This window comes from Corvus brachyrhynchos, unplaced genomic scaffold, assembly GCF_000691975.1.
Source record: "Corvus brachyrhynchos isolate BGI_N302 unplaced genomic scaffold, ASM69197v1 scaffold85, whole genome shotgun sequence".
Classification (NCBI taxonomy): domain Eukaryota; kingdom Metazoa; phylum Chordata; class Aves; order Passeriformes; family Corvidae; genus Corvus; species Corvus brachyrhynchos.
In genome coordinates, this window is record NW_008238634.1 from 312,917 (window position 1) to 328,814 (window position 15,898).

Below are 15,898 nucleotides of genomic sequence, written 5' to 3' on the forward strand. Positions count from 1 at the left end.
GCCGAGCCCACGCTGTCCCCAGGGTGTCCCTGGGGTGTCCCTGGGGTGTCCCTGGGGTGTCCCCGGTGCCGCGGGGGCTCCGAGCGCCCGTAGAGCCGGGCAGGGGCAGGAGTTTGGGTGAGGTTGTGCAAGAGCTCTGGTGAGAGATGCCAACTATTTGTTTACTCCTTTCAAGATCCAACATAATGAGTTTGTTTACGAGGCCTGGGCTGGAGCAGACGGAACCCATTTGATGATTTGGAGAAATCAGCTCCCCAACCATTGCTTACACAACACAATGACCTGAGCAGCTTCTGCACCCTGGTTTCGTTAACGAAAACCCCCCCGAACCTTCGTCTTCCAATCCCAAAGGATAATTGGATTGTCTCCTCATTTGTTGTTGGTTCCCTGTGAAATTCCTGTGGGTTGTTTTCAGGGGATAATCTGGGGCAGGCTCCGTGTTGTGGTGGCGTTCACACTGTCCCTGTGTGGTCACTGAGGGGGTGACAACCTGCAGGATGGGTCCCAAAAGAGTTCGGGGCAGGTTTGGGGGCAAAACCAGCTCTGAACAGAGCTCCTTGTGTTTGCTTTGAAATTCTGCAGTGCACAACTGGATGGAAGATGCTTTTCCCTGGAATTGTGTGTTACGTTGTTGGATAATGGGAGTGTGGAATAACCCGAGCTGCTGTTTGCACAGAGTATTGAGTGCAGGTTTTACTTAGGGAGTGAGGACACCAGGCTTGTGCTGCCTGAGCATTCCTGGCTGTGGCTTCACCAGAAGCTGGAAAATCCGTACGAAAGTTCGGCTTGGGATACTCCTGTGAGCACTGGAGGAGTGCTGCTGTTCTCCTGACTGCTGAATTGTCCGTGCAGTGGGATTCTCCTGCTGTCCACACCTTTCTGGGATCTCCTGAAGTTGCTAGGCTCAGTTTTCCTTGATGGAAATACCCAGCTGGGACATCCATACTGGGGCTGCGGCTGCCCCTGGATCCCTGGACGTGTCCCAGGCCAGGTTGGAGCAGCCCAGGACGGTGGGAGGGATCCCTGCCCATGGCTGGGGGATGGAATGAGATGATCTTTAAGGTCCCTTCCCACCCAAACCATTCCATGATTCCACGGTTCCGTGTCCCAAGGGATTGTGATGAGCCTGGCGGCTGCTCGGTGTCACCTTCAGGTGACACTTGGGATCCTCCCACGGTGTCCTCTCCTCATCCTGCTGCTCCCTGAAAACCCTGCGTGCTCTGGGCTGCTGACCCCTGCTCCAAACCCTGCTGGCCCCGGCTCCGGAAGGTTGGGAATCTCGTGCTGATCCACGTTTTAAATCCCGAGCTGTGGGACACTGAAACCTCGCGCCCGCTGTTGTCCTGCCCTCTGCTCATCCCCTTCCCGTGGCTTTTCCAAACTTCCTCACCCCACTGTGGTGACCTTCCCCTTGTCCCTCGGTCTGTTCCTGTTTCAGTCCTCGTGGGAAGAAGCCACAAAGCTGATCCTGGAGTTTTTATCCCGTTCCTTCACCGGTTGGTGTTTATTGCCCTGATTCGTGGTGGTTGGGAACGTTCACCTCCCGCAGCTGCCTCTGAAGCACAGAGAGCTCCTTTAATCCCTGGAATTCCTGATCGGTGCAGGGTTCAGCTGCTCCATCCCGTTGTTCCAGGGAAGCTGGACAGTGTCTTGACAGTAGTGAGAGCCTGGAAATGTGGGAATTACAGAGAGAGAATTCCCTGGTGTTTAGGAAACGAGACCTTTTTGGGTTTCCTCAGGTGGGGTGAGGATAGGGATGAGTTCACCACCGGCTCCTGGGCTGTTCCTGCCCTGAAGTTGAAAGGTTGTGAACCAAAGATATTATTCCTAGAGCCTGGAAAAGTGTTGGAATATTGCAGAGGATTTGGGAAGAGCAGAGCTGGGGATGTGGGAAGGTCTCTGTTGGAAGAGCAGCTTTGGAAGTGCTGCCATGAGGAAGCAGCTGCTGAGCTGGAGGAGCAGGAGAGCCGCTCTCCCAGGGAATTGGGTTTGGTTCCAGACAAATGGTGGGAATTCTGGGATGGAGAGAGAGGGAGCAGGGGAGTTACAGAGAGAGAATTCCCTGTTGTTTGGGAAATGAGAGCTCAGGTGATGGGAGAATAGGGATGAGTTCTCCAGCAGCTCCTGGGCTGTTCCTGCCCTGAAGTGGAAAGGTTTAAACCTAAGGAAAAGCCTAAGAAATTATTCCTAGAGCCTGGAAAAGTGTTGGAATATTGCAGAGGATTTGGGAGGAGCAGAGGTGGGGGTGTGGGAAGAGCACCTTGGTTAATGAAAAAGCCCCTGAAGCTTCGTCTTCCAATCCCAGAGTACAGCTGGGTTGTCTCCCTCTTCGTGAGGGAGCTGAGCCCGAGCAGCAGGAGAGCCCCTCTCCCAGGGAACTGGATTTGGTTCCGGACAAATGGGGGGAATTCTGGGATGGAGAGGGAGGGAGCAGCAACGCTGAGCTGTGTGGACACCGCTTGGCTGCTCCCAATTCTTTTTTTGGGAGCCGGTGGCTGCTTCTGGTTTCAATCACGGCTACGATTGCATAACTGGGAATGTTTTCCTGTTTTGATGTCTATTAAAATCCCCAATTGCTGCGAGCGACCCCGTGCACGGAGCACGGAGCTCCTGCCAGGGGCACTTACGTAACGCTTGTGGATTTAGAGGTGAAACAGCCCCGTCCTTCTGGAAGGAAGAAATCCCAGCAGGGATTGCCAAGGCCTGACAAGGAGAGGTGGCAGACGAGGGAATGAGGAGTTGGGATTTAGGAAGGGCAAGGTCGAGGAAAGAGGCCAGAACAGAAGAAACCGCGGCGGAGCGAAGTGAAATCAGAGAGTGGGAAAGCTGCCGGGGGTTTTTAGGGAGCTGGGAGCTGTTCCCAAATCCCAGGGTCTGTATCTGTCTTGGCTCCCACCAAGGTAAATGGGTTCTAAATGAAAACCATCGCCGCTGCCGTTGGATTGCTCTCGGAAAAGCTGTCCAAGGAAGGTTGTTCCTGCACCTTGTCTGGCTCCCTGCTGCTTCTGATGGCTTCTGGTAGCTCAGACCTCTTTACCTCCAGCTTGGAAAGCAACCTTATCGCCCGCTTTCCCGGGAATTTTAACCGTCCTATTCCCTTTTTTCCCTGTCTTTGCGCCGCTTCCTCCGTGTATCTCAGACCTTTGAAAGTTCTTATTGCAGTCCCGGAGTGAGAATTGAATTTCTTGGCGTGGAGATTTTAGCTCAGCCTTTTCTTGGAGCAGGCCCAGGCAGCTGGGAATATTTGCTGCAGCCATCCCAGTAGCAGGAATTCCGTGCTGCAGGAATACCTGGAGCGTTTCCTGGCATTGCCTGGGCTCGGCTGTGGAGGGGCAGCTCAGGAGCTGCAGAATTGGGGCAGAACCTCCTTAGGGTTTGGACCAGGGGCTTGAGACCGGAACTGTGTGAGCGGAGCACTCTGAAATCCTGGGATAATGGTGGGATTGATGATCTTGGAGGTCTTTTCCAGCTTTAATGGTTCTGGGAAGGAGGTGAGACCACAGAGAGCGTTTTGGAGGGTGGGATTTGGGAACATCCTCCTGCCCTTCGCTTCCCAACCTGCAGCACCCCCGGCCTCGCGCTCTTTCCCGAGGGAGATCTGCAGCTGGAGCTTTTTTTGGGAACCTGGTGTGTGGGTGATGACAGCTGCAGGGAATTATCCTGGAGGGATTGGGAATTCTACACCAGCCCTGACAAAAACTCTGTGGCCGGAGCAAAGGCCCCGGTGTCCTCCTGCAGCCTCAGCTCAGCCTCTCTCCTCTGGAGGATTCCAGAAGGATAAAAAAAGAAGCTGCTCATTTAATTTCCTTCCTTGGAAGAGCCAAAACCAACAGTGTAAAACCAGACACATGGCAGGGGAAGAAAAGCCTTTCCAAGGCCTCTCCCCACCGGAGGAAGGCCGGGATTGTTGACATTTTCCTCCGGGTTTCTGCTGCTGCCCTTGGTAATCCCAACCGGGAGCCAAATGAGCAAAAGCCCCGGGCCCTGTTCCACATGTGTCCATCCATGGGAAGCACTAGGGCTTTTTTTGGAATGACAGAGCCAGGGAAGAGTCACTCCTCACTGGGATCGGGGAGGAGCTGTCGGGAAGCACATGGAAAATCAGGCCCTGAGTGATGCCAGAGGTTCTCCAGCGTTGCTGTTGTTGTCCCTGACCTCTGGAGCCTCCTGTGGGATCCCTCAGCTGCTCCAGGGATGTGGCAGCCCCTGGGAGTGTCCTGGGCAGAGCTGTGGGGGACGGGAGGGATGGGCAGGCCATGGATGTGCAGCCCCTGGGATTGCCAGCGTGCTTTGGGAATTGCTGCTGGAGCCGTGGAGTCGCTGAGGCTGGAAAAGCCCCCTGAGATCACAGAGCCCAACCATCCCCAGCAGTGCCAGGGCCACCCCTGCCCCCTGTCCCCATTGCCACATCCACGGGGCTTTGAACCCCTCCAGGGATGGGGACTCCAGCCCTGCCCTGGGTTTTCTCCTTCCCATGGAGAAATTTTCCCTGATATCCAATCCAATCTCTTTCTTTGTTCTCCTTGTGTTGTGCCACCATGGGAAAACCAAATTAATTTGGAGCAACGGCCTTGGGAATGAGGAAGGTGTTTGGGAGTGAGGTGTGGACCTTGCTCGGGTCCATCAGAGGAACTTGCCAAAAGGGAACGGCCTCAGGCTGGGCCAGGGGAGGCTCAGGGTGGGCAGCAGCAGGACTTTCCTCATGGAAAGGGTGCTCAGGCCTTGGCAGGAGCTGCCCAGGGAGGTTTGGAGTGCCCATCCCTGGAGGTGTCCCAGGAAGGGCTGGAGGTGGCACTCGGTGCTCTGGGCTGGGGACAGGGTGGGGATTGGGCACAGCTTGGGCTCGATGATCCTGGAGGGATTTTCCGGCCTCAGGGGTTCTGGGATGTGAGTTGGTTCTCCAGGACAACCTGAGCAACCTGCCCAGGGATTGTGGTGGAGTCTGGGAATGTCCTTTGGGAAATCTGCTGCTCCTCAAAAGTGTTCCTACCCTTGGTTCCTCCTCTGTTGGTGCTGCCAGGCGATTTTTGGGTTTAAAATTTGGGAATGGTGAGATTTTTTGGGAACAAACACTCACAGGGAATGTGACAGAAGTCTTGGGAAGGGCAGAAGTCAGAGAAGGAACAGGTGCTTGACCTGTTGATATCCGAGCTGCTTTTTCCTCTCTGGAAGTTTACAAATGGCAAGTGAAGGGAAGGAGTGGAGTGTGAGGATGGAATTAGAAATGGGAATTACTGGGCAGGAATAACTTCAGGGATTTGTGATGTTGGTAAGGCCCAGCTTTGACTCAGAACGTTTTCTGAGATGTTTTAGGGAAAGGAAACCTTGTCAGAGCCTTCTCCTTGCTCCCAGGTGTATCTGGAGTGTAGGGACGGAGTAGCAGCATCACTCCTACAATGCTCACATTCCGTCCTTGGTCTCCCAGTGAATCAATTCCGTTTAATCTCAGAGGTTTGAAGGAGGAGTTGAGCTTAAATGAGGATTTCAGGGTGGCTTTTGGGAGAATTCCCACTTTTCCAGCGGGGTGTGGGACTCACCCTGTGGTGCAGTTTCTCTCTGATGAGGCTGATGTGCTCAGTGCCCCAAGACTTCTATTTAGAACTTCCTAAGGTGGTGATTCCTGGTTGCTCCAAGCCCCATCCAACCCGGCTTTGACACTGCCAGGGATGGCAAGTCCACAAACTAAAAAAAAAAAAAAAAAAAAAATTCCTAAGGTGGTGATTCCTGGTTGCTCCAAGCCCCATCCAACCCGGCTTTGACACTGCCAGGGATGGCAAGTCCACAAACTAAAAAAAAATAAAATCAAAACTGAATTTCAGATCAATTCAACCTTTGCAGAATTGACTTTTACAGAAGAAATCTCTGTAAATCCCCTCTGATTGCTGACAAGGAGCCGCCATCGTCCAGAAATCCAATGAATGTCTGAATCGGACGGGATAAAGTGGGAATCACTCAGCTGAGCAAATAACTCCTCTCCATAAAATGGCCCGGAATAACACGCCGAGGACTGCAAAAACACGGCAGTGACCAAGGAAAACACCAGTGCATCCATATTAATTTTTCATTTTGGGTTCGGAGAGAAGCCCTAAGTCACTGTTAAAGTGCGTTTTAGATTTTTATGTCCTTTTTCATGCCCTGATAGACCAGACCAGGCCTGTTCAGGAGAGGCCTTCAGCGTGCCTGAGTCACCTTCAGGGGAAATTAAGCACGTGCTTAAAGCTGAGCTTGCTCCCGAGCTCACTGCTGATTCCAGCATCCCAAATTCCCGAGCCTTGCTGGAAAATGGCTGAAACTCGGCACTGACTGGAAATTCCCTTGTAGCAAACCGTCAGAACAGAAGAAATATTTCCACTGTGTTGTTAAAATACGGAGGAATATTGTTTTAGGGAGAGCTTTTATGGCATTGTCTGCAGCCTGAGAAAGTCCAGAGCAGCAAAATCCACCCGAAAGCCCTTTTGATGGAGCTGGAATTCTCTAATTCCTCGTGTCAGTGCGAGCGGGATAAACGGAGTGCACGCAGTGGGATTTTCAAAACAAGGGCCCTCGCAGCTTTAAATAATTATTGGAAATCAAGAAGAGATTGAACAGCCTCTCTCCCACCTCCCATCCTCATCCCTGCTCCCTTCCCGGGCGGGCAGTGGGAACTGGGGGTGCCTTGGGAAGCTCCCGCTCTGCTCTTGGCTGGGATTAAAGGATTCCGATTTCCCTCGTGGGTGTTTCTCACTTGAAAACCCCCCTGGAATGGCTGCACTGGGAGGTGTTTACAGGAACCCAGCTGGGGCTGTCAGAGGAAAAACCGCAGCCACTGGATTTGGGAGCCTGGAGGTTCCCAAATTGAAATGTTACAGAAGTGCCGAGGAGCTCGGAGGGGAAAGGAAAGAGGAGACGGATATTTGGGAAGGGGAGGGTCCCCTGGGTGGGATTGATGGATTTTATTGTGCTGGCAGCGTGGGGGGCATCCAGATCCTCGGGATGCTGGCAGCAGGAGAGGCTCCTGCTGCCTGGGATTCCCGTTGGGATTCGCTGCCTTGAGAGCCCGAGCCTCTGTGTCTGCAGGGGAAGTTCAGCCCCTGGATTTGGGAGCAGCAATTCGGGATTGCTGACAGGAGCCATAACAGGATCCGGGGCCACCATTCCTGCCTGTCCAAGGGGCTCATCCAGGGCCTTCCACCATCCCGGGAATGGCCCCATCTGGTGCACACAGAGTTTCTGGAGCAGCGTCAGGGCTTGGCGTTGCCTCTGCCTTTGACCTGGGCTGCTGAAGGAAAATATTCCACAGGCAAAAGAGATCAAATCTGGGCTGCTCCGAGGGCGGCTCACGGGATCCATCCCGGAGCAGCTGGAGCCACGGGGAGCCTCCTCATCGGGTGTGCCTTGGGAGCAAAACTGCCTGCAGGATCCCACTTCAAGGAGCATCCCTGTGTGTTTATGGTGCCACACACACAGAGCAGCACGGAGCCTCTTCCAGGCGCTGCCGAGGGCTGCAGCTGCCTTGGAAAAGCAATTCCTCGTCTCTCCATCTTTGTTCTGTGGAAAGGCAGAGCCGAGATGGGGAGTTCATCCCTCCAACCCCAAATGCCAGGGATTTGCTGCCCTTCCCACCGTCCCCCGCCGCGCCTGGCTGAAAAAGCCGAGGTGTTCCGCAGATTTTTGGCTCTCTGGGAATTTCCAGGCTGCCTGGCTGCCTTTTTTAGCCCTAAGGGTTGTGGGGTTTGTTTCTTCCCTGTTTTTCCCTCTTCCCCAGCTGTGCGTTCGTCCCAGGCGTTTGTCTGAGCTCGCTTGGACGTCGCTCCCACCAGCGATCGTTGCTGCCTTTCCCATCGCTCGGGAATGTGGCATTTGGGGTGATGGAAACGTCTCCTGCTCCTTATCCAGGGAGCAGTGGATGAGTCCCCATCTCGGGAGATGAAGGATCTCTGGGATATCCTTGGAGTTGTTGATTTTAGGGGTCTTTTCCAGCCTCGGGATTCTGTGGAATCTCAGCTCTGCTTTGCTCACGCAGATGCAGCAGGTGAGCTCCTCCACTAAAGAATTCCCATGACCCACGAGCTCTCTCCCTAAAATATTTTCCATGTGGAGCGGCGGGAAGCTTGGGCAGAATGTTCTGAGTTGGACCCACAAGGAAGTCCACAAGGAATTCCATAATTCCATGGAATTATGGGATGGTTTGGGGTGAAAGGGACCTTAGAGATCATCTCATTCCACCCCTTGCCATGAGGAGAATCCATGACAAGGATCACCAGTCCAGCTCCTGGCCCTGCCCAGGACACCCCAGAATCCCACCCTGTCCCTGAGAGGGTTGTCCAAATGCTCCTGGAGCTCTGGCAGCCTCGGGAATGTGCCCGTTCCCTGGGAGCTGTTCCAGCTCCCACCAGACATCCTTCCTGAAGAGCCCAGGAGAGCTTTGCAGAGCCTTTATCTCCAAGCCTCCAGTCCCAGGGAGTCACTTTAGAGAAGCTTGGAGGTGGTGGGATGCTGGAGAGGTTTTTGGGATGCAGCAGCACACAGCGGGAAGCACAAGGTGGGGCAGAGGGCTGGAATCTCCTGAAATTCCACCCTGACTTTGCACTCAGTGGATGATTTCTAACGGAGCCGGGCCAGAGGAGGTCCCTGAGCCCTGGGAGATGTTGGGGAGCGAGCTCAGCTCGTGTTTCCCGCAGGGCTCTGGAGCTGGAGCTGCTCTCACGTGAAGCCGCTGTGGGAGCGCAGAGATAAGAGAGCCACATGCAGCCTCTCCATCAGATTGCAATCAGCTCCCACTCCTCCTCCTGCTTCTCGCTTCTGAATAAATGATGTTCCTAAAGGAGACTTCACTTCCCACTTTTCTATTTATAGAGGGCCCTTTCCTCGTGCATATGGAGAGCAGCTTGGTTTTCCTGTCCTCAGCAGCTCCTGTTTGATCTCTTGTGCATCTTCCAGGAACGGGGATCAAGAATTGATCCATTCAGGACTGAACTGGAAGTTTAAAATGGTTCAAAGCCGGGTGGGATGGGGCTCAGAGACCCCTGGGGCAGTGGGAGGTGTCCCTGCCCATGGCAGGGGTGGCACTGGATGGGTTTAAGGTCCTTCCACCCAGCCCATTGTGGGATTCTCTGGTTGCTGCAGCCGCATCCCAAAGCTGCTCGGCCAATGCTTCTTCTCCTTCTCCTTCTCCTTCTCCTTCTCCTTCTCCTTCTCCTTCTCCTGCTTCACCTCCACCTTCAGCACTGCCTTTCTCTCCCACTGGCATGGTCCAGTTCCAGGTTCTTCCCGTCCTCCCCATGTCCTGGCCCAGCCTCAGAAACAACTTGCAGCTTCTTCAGCCACTCCTCATTTTCCTGATGTTCTGCTGCTGATCCTGCTCAGTCCAGTTAAACCGGGATGAATTAATATTAGATAGAGAGTCAAGAGCTGATCAAGGGACCGACCTGAGTGTCCAGGAACTCCCTGACATCACTGAACTTCCTGCAGATTCCTGATGGGGTTGGGAGTGTCATGACTCCTCAAAAAGCCACCCTACCTGAACTAAAGAGCCTGAGGAATTGGGATCATCCCATTTACATTCCCACTTTTATCCACAAACCAAATCCAGCACTGCTGCAGCTCCCACTTGGTTTTTCAGCTCTCAGCAGTTTCTAACAGGTTTGGACTGTGTCCCAAGCCTGACTTAAAAGAACTGCAGGACACCTCAAGTGACATTTGTTATCCTGTGAGTTGTGCAGCTCCGTTTCCACGTTGTCCTTCTGAGACAAAACAAGGAGCGTGCCAAGATCTCCCATCGGCCCCAAATCCTTTCCCCACTCCCTTGGCTGCATCTCAGCCTGTTCTCCTGCTGCCTTCCACGAGTGACTCAGTTTGGAAGAAACTGAAGCACCCAAAGAGGTGCTCGGGATGAGAGGGAAGGGATTGTGCTGCCCTGGATCCCGTTTTTGTGCTGGGAATTCCGTGGAGCCGGGGTTCCGTGAGATGACAGCTGCGACACCGCCGTCACAGGCTCTGAAGTCTCTCCAAAACCTCCTTTCCCCGCTGTCTGCTCAGCGCCCTCGGTCGGCTCCCGAGCTGGGGAAATTTGGGCTGTGTTGGGATCAAAGCTCTGCTCGTGTTCCCTGCGAGTTTCAACACTTGCGGTCGCCGGGTGCCCTGGCCAAGCTCGAGCTGTTCCCTTTCAACACCCGCAGCTCCTGCTCCTTCCAGGGGTGATTAGGCACGGAGCTCGAGCGGAGCCGGGACTGCGGAACTCGTTTGAAGGCCTGGGATAGGGTTTTACATAATCATCAGGAGTTGCTTTAATTAGGGCCAGCAAAATGTTTCAGTTTTAGAAACGTTCCACTTTTTACTGCCCTGCTCAGAGTCACAGCTGAGTCGTGAAGGAACCGTGAAGACTGAAAGAATTCCAGAGGAGAACGAGGTCACAGGGAGTGGCTTCAGAAGGACACATTTCCACCTCCTGAAGATCCCCAAATCTCCTCACACAGCAGCTCCTCAGCCAAGCACAGCTCCCATCTCTGAGAATCCCAGACTGGTTTGGGTTGGAGGGACCCTAAATCCCATCCCATTCCCACCCCATCCAAGGGCAGGGACACCTCCCACTGCCCCAGGCTGCTCCCAGCCCCAGTGTCCAGCCTGGCCTTGGGCACTGCCAGGGATCCAGGGGCAGCCCCAGCTGCTCTGGGCACCCTGTGCCAGGGCCTGCTCACCCTCCCAGGGCGCAATTCCTTCCCAATATCCCATCCATCCCTGCCCTCTGGCACTGGGAAGCCATTCTTCCCCTTCCAATGTTTTAATTATTTTGGAGGGTTAAAGACTCATACTGTGAATTGACCTTCACAATTCTCATACCGATTTTTAGCATTTTAGCCTAAAAGGCGAATATTTAGATGCAAATTCTTCACCCACGGAGTGTTGGAAGGGACCCACGAGGATCATGGAATCCAACTCTTATGGAATTAGGCCTGATGGTCGCATCCATTCCAGGGAATCATCAGTGCAATCAGGGAATGATCCATGTGAACGTTCTGTGCAGCTGCAGAGAGGAACATTTAATTAATTCCAAGGCAATTACCCTGACGAGCCGGTCCAGCTCCAAACAGGGACATTTTCGCAGTTGCTGTGTGGAGGCCAGATGGGAACACAGGCTGTTATTAGGGCTTGGCTTGCCTCTCCTGAGGTTCCTGGCAGGTAATCAGTGTATTTTTCCCATTTGGAGGTTTGGATTTCGGCATTCTGGGAATTAGGCCCACAGGGATGTCCAGGAGATGTTTCAGTGTGAATGGAAGGCTTATTTTCTTTTTATATTCCCGCTAGGAAATATTCCTTGCCCTTGCCAAATACCAGGATGCAAATAGAAATCTCTGGGCTCCATTTGGCAGCAGACGGAAAATTAAACCGTGCAGGAAGTTTTCCAGAACTTAGTGTGGACTAAGGGATTTGGTAAAACCTGGTGTGGGTCACCTCCTTGCTGCCCTCCAGCACTGCCTTTCATGGGATCATGAGGGCTGCAAAAGGCCTCCAGGATCACACAGAATCACGGAAGTAACTCAGCTGGAAAAGACCTCTGAGATCATCAAGTCCAGCCTAACACCCACCTCACAGGTGGTGACCCAACACCGCCTTGTCACCCAGAGCATGGCACCAAGTGCCACATCATCAAGGCCAGCCTTTGAGGTGACCTCCTGGTCACCTGCTGTGCCCAAGCCCAGGGGTGAGGTTGTTGACCACGGTGACCTGCACTGGTTCAGTCCCTGGGTCTGAGGCTTTGTGCCACCAAAACCAGAAGTGACCGGTTGCAAGTGGTCCATGAGGCCCTGTCCTAACACCCCTTGTCCTGTGTGTGCTCTGCAGTTCATGGATTAAGTCTGGGGATTTTTCTGCTCTTGATGAGGGGTTTTTCACATGGACCTAATGAGGAGTTGCTCATGGACTTCATGGAAAGTTACCCATGGACCCGATGAGGAGTTGCTCATAGATTAGTGAGGAGTTGCCCATGGATCTCATGAGGAGTTGCTCACATGGAATGAGGAGTTGCCCACTGACTTCATGAGAAGTAGTTCACAGACCACAGGAGGAGTTGCTCACATGGAATGAGGAATTGCCCATGGACCTGATGAGGAGTTGTTCATAGACCACAGGAGGAGTTGCCCATGGACCTGATGAGGAGTTGCCCATGGATCTCATGAGGAGTTGCCCATGGACCTGATGAGGAGCTGCCCACATGGAATGAGGAGTTGCCCACATGGAATGAGGAGTTGCCCATGGGCCTGATGAGGAGTTTGGCTCTGCGGCATCGCCTCCAGAAGGCAGGGCCTGCTGGTGGAGCGAATCCCCGTGGGCTGTTGTTGATGGGGAAGCTGGAGGAGGTTCAGCTCCAGCAGCAGCCGGAGGAGTGTGGAGGGTGTGGATGTGAGGGCAGGAATGAACCACCTGTGGTGGTCAGCAGGAGCTGGATGCTCCGTCTGGTGGATGGAGGAGGGGTGAAAGACTTGGATCTGGTTCATGGCGTGGCCAGGAGGGTCCAAACAGCTGAGATCCAAACTTCTTTTCGTGGGAGTGGGACTGGAGCTGTGGGGTGGAGGGACAGGTTCTGTTCCCTGGGCCACTGGATTTGGGGAATTCATGGAATTCCAAAATGCTCCTTCCTCCATGTCAGACTTCCAGGATGTTCAGCTTCATAGGTTGTAGTGCTATTCCTGCGGGTTGTAAAATCATGGAATGGTTTGGAGGGAACTTAAATCCCACCCCTGCCATGGGCAGGGACACCTCCCACCATCCCAGGCTGCTCCAGCCTGGCCTTGGACACTTCCAGGGATGGAGCAGCCGCAGCTTCTCTGGGTACTGGTTTGGGTTGATGATCTGAAGGATCCTTTCCAACCGGAATGATCCCATGATCCCGCCTGTGCTGGGTGTCACACTCCCTGGAGCAGTTTGGAGCTGGCTCCTTCCATCCCTTGCTGTGAGTTTGGTGTTGGCAAAGCCGGAACTGGCCCAGTGGGAAGCTCCTGGTAACAGCAAACGGTGCCGGGGGGACCAGAGAGATCGAATTAGGAATTGCTGTTTTAAACCAAACCAAATCCCACCAAAAAAAAGGTGGAGACAGTGGTCAAGCTGTGATATTCCAAATATTTGAAGGCAGAAACAAATACCTTGAAATTCTGTGGTTGTAGATCCGCAGTTTCCTCTCATTAGAGGAGAAACTTTTAAGGGACATTGCTTGGTTTTTCCTTGTTTTGGGGTTTTTTAGCTCTGCCTTTGACTTTCGCCCAAATTCCTGTTTTCCTTTGGCCAAATCCATTTCCTAAGAGGCTGCCCTGGCTTTTGCAACTGGTGCACAACTGGCATTGTGGCACTGAAGGCTCTGATCACTTGGAGCTGTTGATGCCGGTCAGTTTTATTTGTGTTTTCCTCTCTTACCACCTGGATATTTGCTGGGAACTGGCAGGATTTGGGATGAGGTGAGGCTGGGACACAAATGGGGGTTGGAAACAGCCGGGGAAACACAAAACCTTGAAGCTGTAGAAAGTGAAGGCTGCTCACGTCAGGTTCAGGGATTTGTTCTGTTTCTGATGTCAAAGTTGGTGATGATCTCATCAGAGAAATTCCATCTTGGTTTGCCACCCTGAGATCCTAGAAATCATGGTAAAATGGAAATCCATTCATCTTTAGGGAATTGGCAGCTCCAGGAACATGGAATATCCATGTGTGGCAGAGTGTCAGCTGCAGACTTCCTGTGCCTTGCACAGTCCAGGGAATCACAGAGGGGTTTGGGTGGGAAGGGACATTAAGGATCATCCCATCCCACCCCATCCATGGGCAGGGACAGCTCCCACTGTCCCAGGTGGATCCAAGCCCCAATGTCCAACCTGGCCTTGGGCACTCCCAGGGATCCAGGGGCAGCCCCAGCTGTGCCAGGATCCTTTGGAGACACCTCAGGGTACAGAGAGTGTCTGGATAGGATGGAGTTAATAAATCTTTGATGTGAAATCAATTCCAATGGATTTAGGGTGTCCTAAAGGAATGGATTTTCTTATGGCCACGATCCATATGGGAACAGAGGGAGCTGCTTTCCTCTCTGGTCCTTGTTGGGAGTGGCATCTGCTAAATAAGATTTTTACTTCATCTTTTGACCTTTCCTCCCGAGCTGCTGCACCTTTCAGGTTGTGGGATGGAAGAGATCAGGCAAAAGATTCCGAGTGAGGCCTGTCCTGAGCAATCCCTCTGGAACGTCCTCATGGCAGCTCTTGGTTTGATTCCACCTGCAGAGCTTCACTCCAGGCCACAGAACATTCCCCTTTGAGCACTGGGGTTTATGCAGGGGTTGTCCTCATCTGGCTGGAGTTGGCTTTGTTGCACAAAGATGGGCCAGTTGGAATCTGGATTTGCGAGGCTTGAGGGGTTTAATTCATTTATCAAAGACGGGGCTTTTGATTTGGTTGGTAGAGAGCACTGATCGTAGCCACTGTTTCAGATGAGCAGCCAGGAGTTGAGGAGATGAAGGTCAAAGCTGGGTCGAGGCTTGGGAGTGGAGTAAAGACCTCCAGGGATGATCCATCAGGGTTTGCGGTGGCCATTGCATCATCCCTGGAAAACCTTCACAATCCCAGTGAGTCATTTCTTCTGAAAGCTCAACGTTCCAACCACAAGCCCCGACCTCGAGGTGGGCATTAATCAGTGGCCAACTCCTCATCTGCCTTGTTTGGGGTTCAGGGCTACCTGAGCGCCGTGATCCAAAAACCTCATCCCTGTAGGAACAGGAGCTTCAAATTCCTTGTTTTTCTTCTTGTGGCGAAGACCAGATTTCCAAAGCCAAGAGGAGTTGAAAGGGAAGGGAAGCTGAGCTCCAGCTGGGGCAGCCAAGGACTCGGAGCTGTGATTTGGGCTCTGATAACGCTCCCTGGGTGGCCCTGGGTGAGCTGTTAATCCAGGGGTGCCTCCCTGTGCCAAGCTGTCCAGGAGCTCCATGCTCCTGCTGGAACGAGGCGTTTTTAACAGGCCATTAATGTAAAGAGGGAATAATTACCGGCTTTTTATGGATGTTTTGTTTATGACAAAGGGTGGCTGTGTTTAGGGGAGATGCCCATTTTCCAGACCTCCTTCATTTCACTCCTGGGAGATGTTTTGACTCTTCCAAAGAGGATTTTTCTTGACTCGTGGCCACCGCTGCGGCGCTCAGTGCCGCCAAGTTCAATGTTCTCCTGGATGGAATAAAACGTGTTTATGGATTTTGATGAAACTTGGAAATTCTTGGAGTGCTGAGCTTGCTGCGTTACGGGAAAAGGAATCAGGCTCTGACTCACGGAGGAGCCTGACCTTGGGGGAGAGGGTGGCCTTGGACACCAGGGCTTGCCTGAGTCAGAAAGAGTTTTTTGGTTGTCTTGGGCATGGATTTATTTTGGGAACGATCCCACAGCTGGTATCAGCCGGTGCCATGAAGGACGAGACGTGGCCTTGGTGCCCGGCTTGGAATTTTCCCTCTTTGTTCCTCTCTGTATTTACATTTTTTCCTCACCAAACCATTTCCAGGGTTAAGGGTTCTCTGTCTGTTCTCACTCCAGGCCGAGGCGTTTGGGCAGCTTGAAAAGCACAGATTTTTTACAGGAAAAGTTCACTTTAAATGAGGAGATTTCGATGTTCACAAAATCGGAGAGTTCAGACCCAGCCCAGCCAGGGCCCAGCTGGGTCAGTTCTGTGCTCTGGGCTTACTCCAGGTACAGAAACAACTCAAGGTGTAACAATGATGATTTTCTCATCTCTAGACCTTGAAACTCTGGCATTTCATGGAATCATGGAATGGTTTGGGTTGGGAGGGACCTTCAATCCCATCCCATTCCCACCCCATCTGTGGGCAGGGACACCTCTCACCATCCCAGGTGGATCCAAGCCCCAGTGTCCAGCCTGGCCTTGGACATTCCCAGGGATCCAGGGG

The 15,898-nt window shown here is 53.0% G+C and overlaps 1 protein-coding gene across 8 annotated transcripts in view; it reads left to right on the forward strand.

Moving 5' to 3' along the window:
- The window catches only part of EXOC6B (exocyst complex component 6B), a 234,165-nt gene that overhangs the window by 36,997 nt on the left and 181,270 nt on the right, over nucleotides 1–15,898 (forward strand). The gene's annotated exons all lie outside the window — the stretch shown is intronic.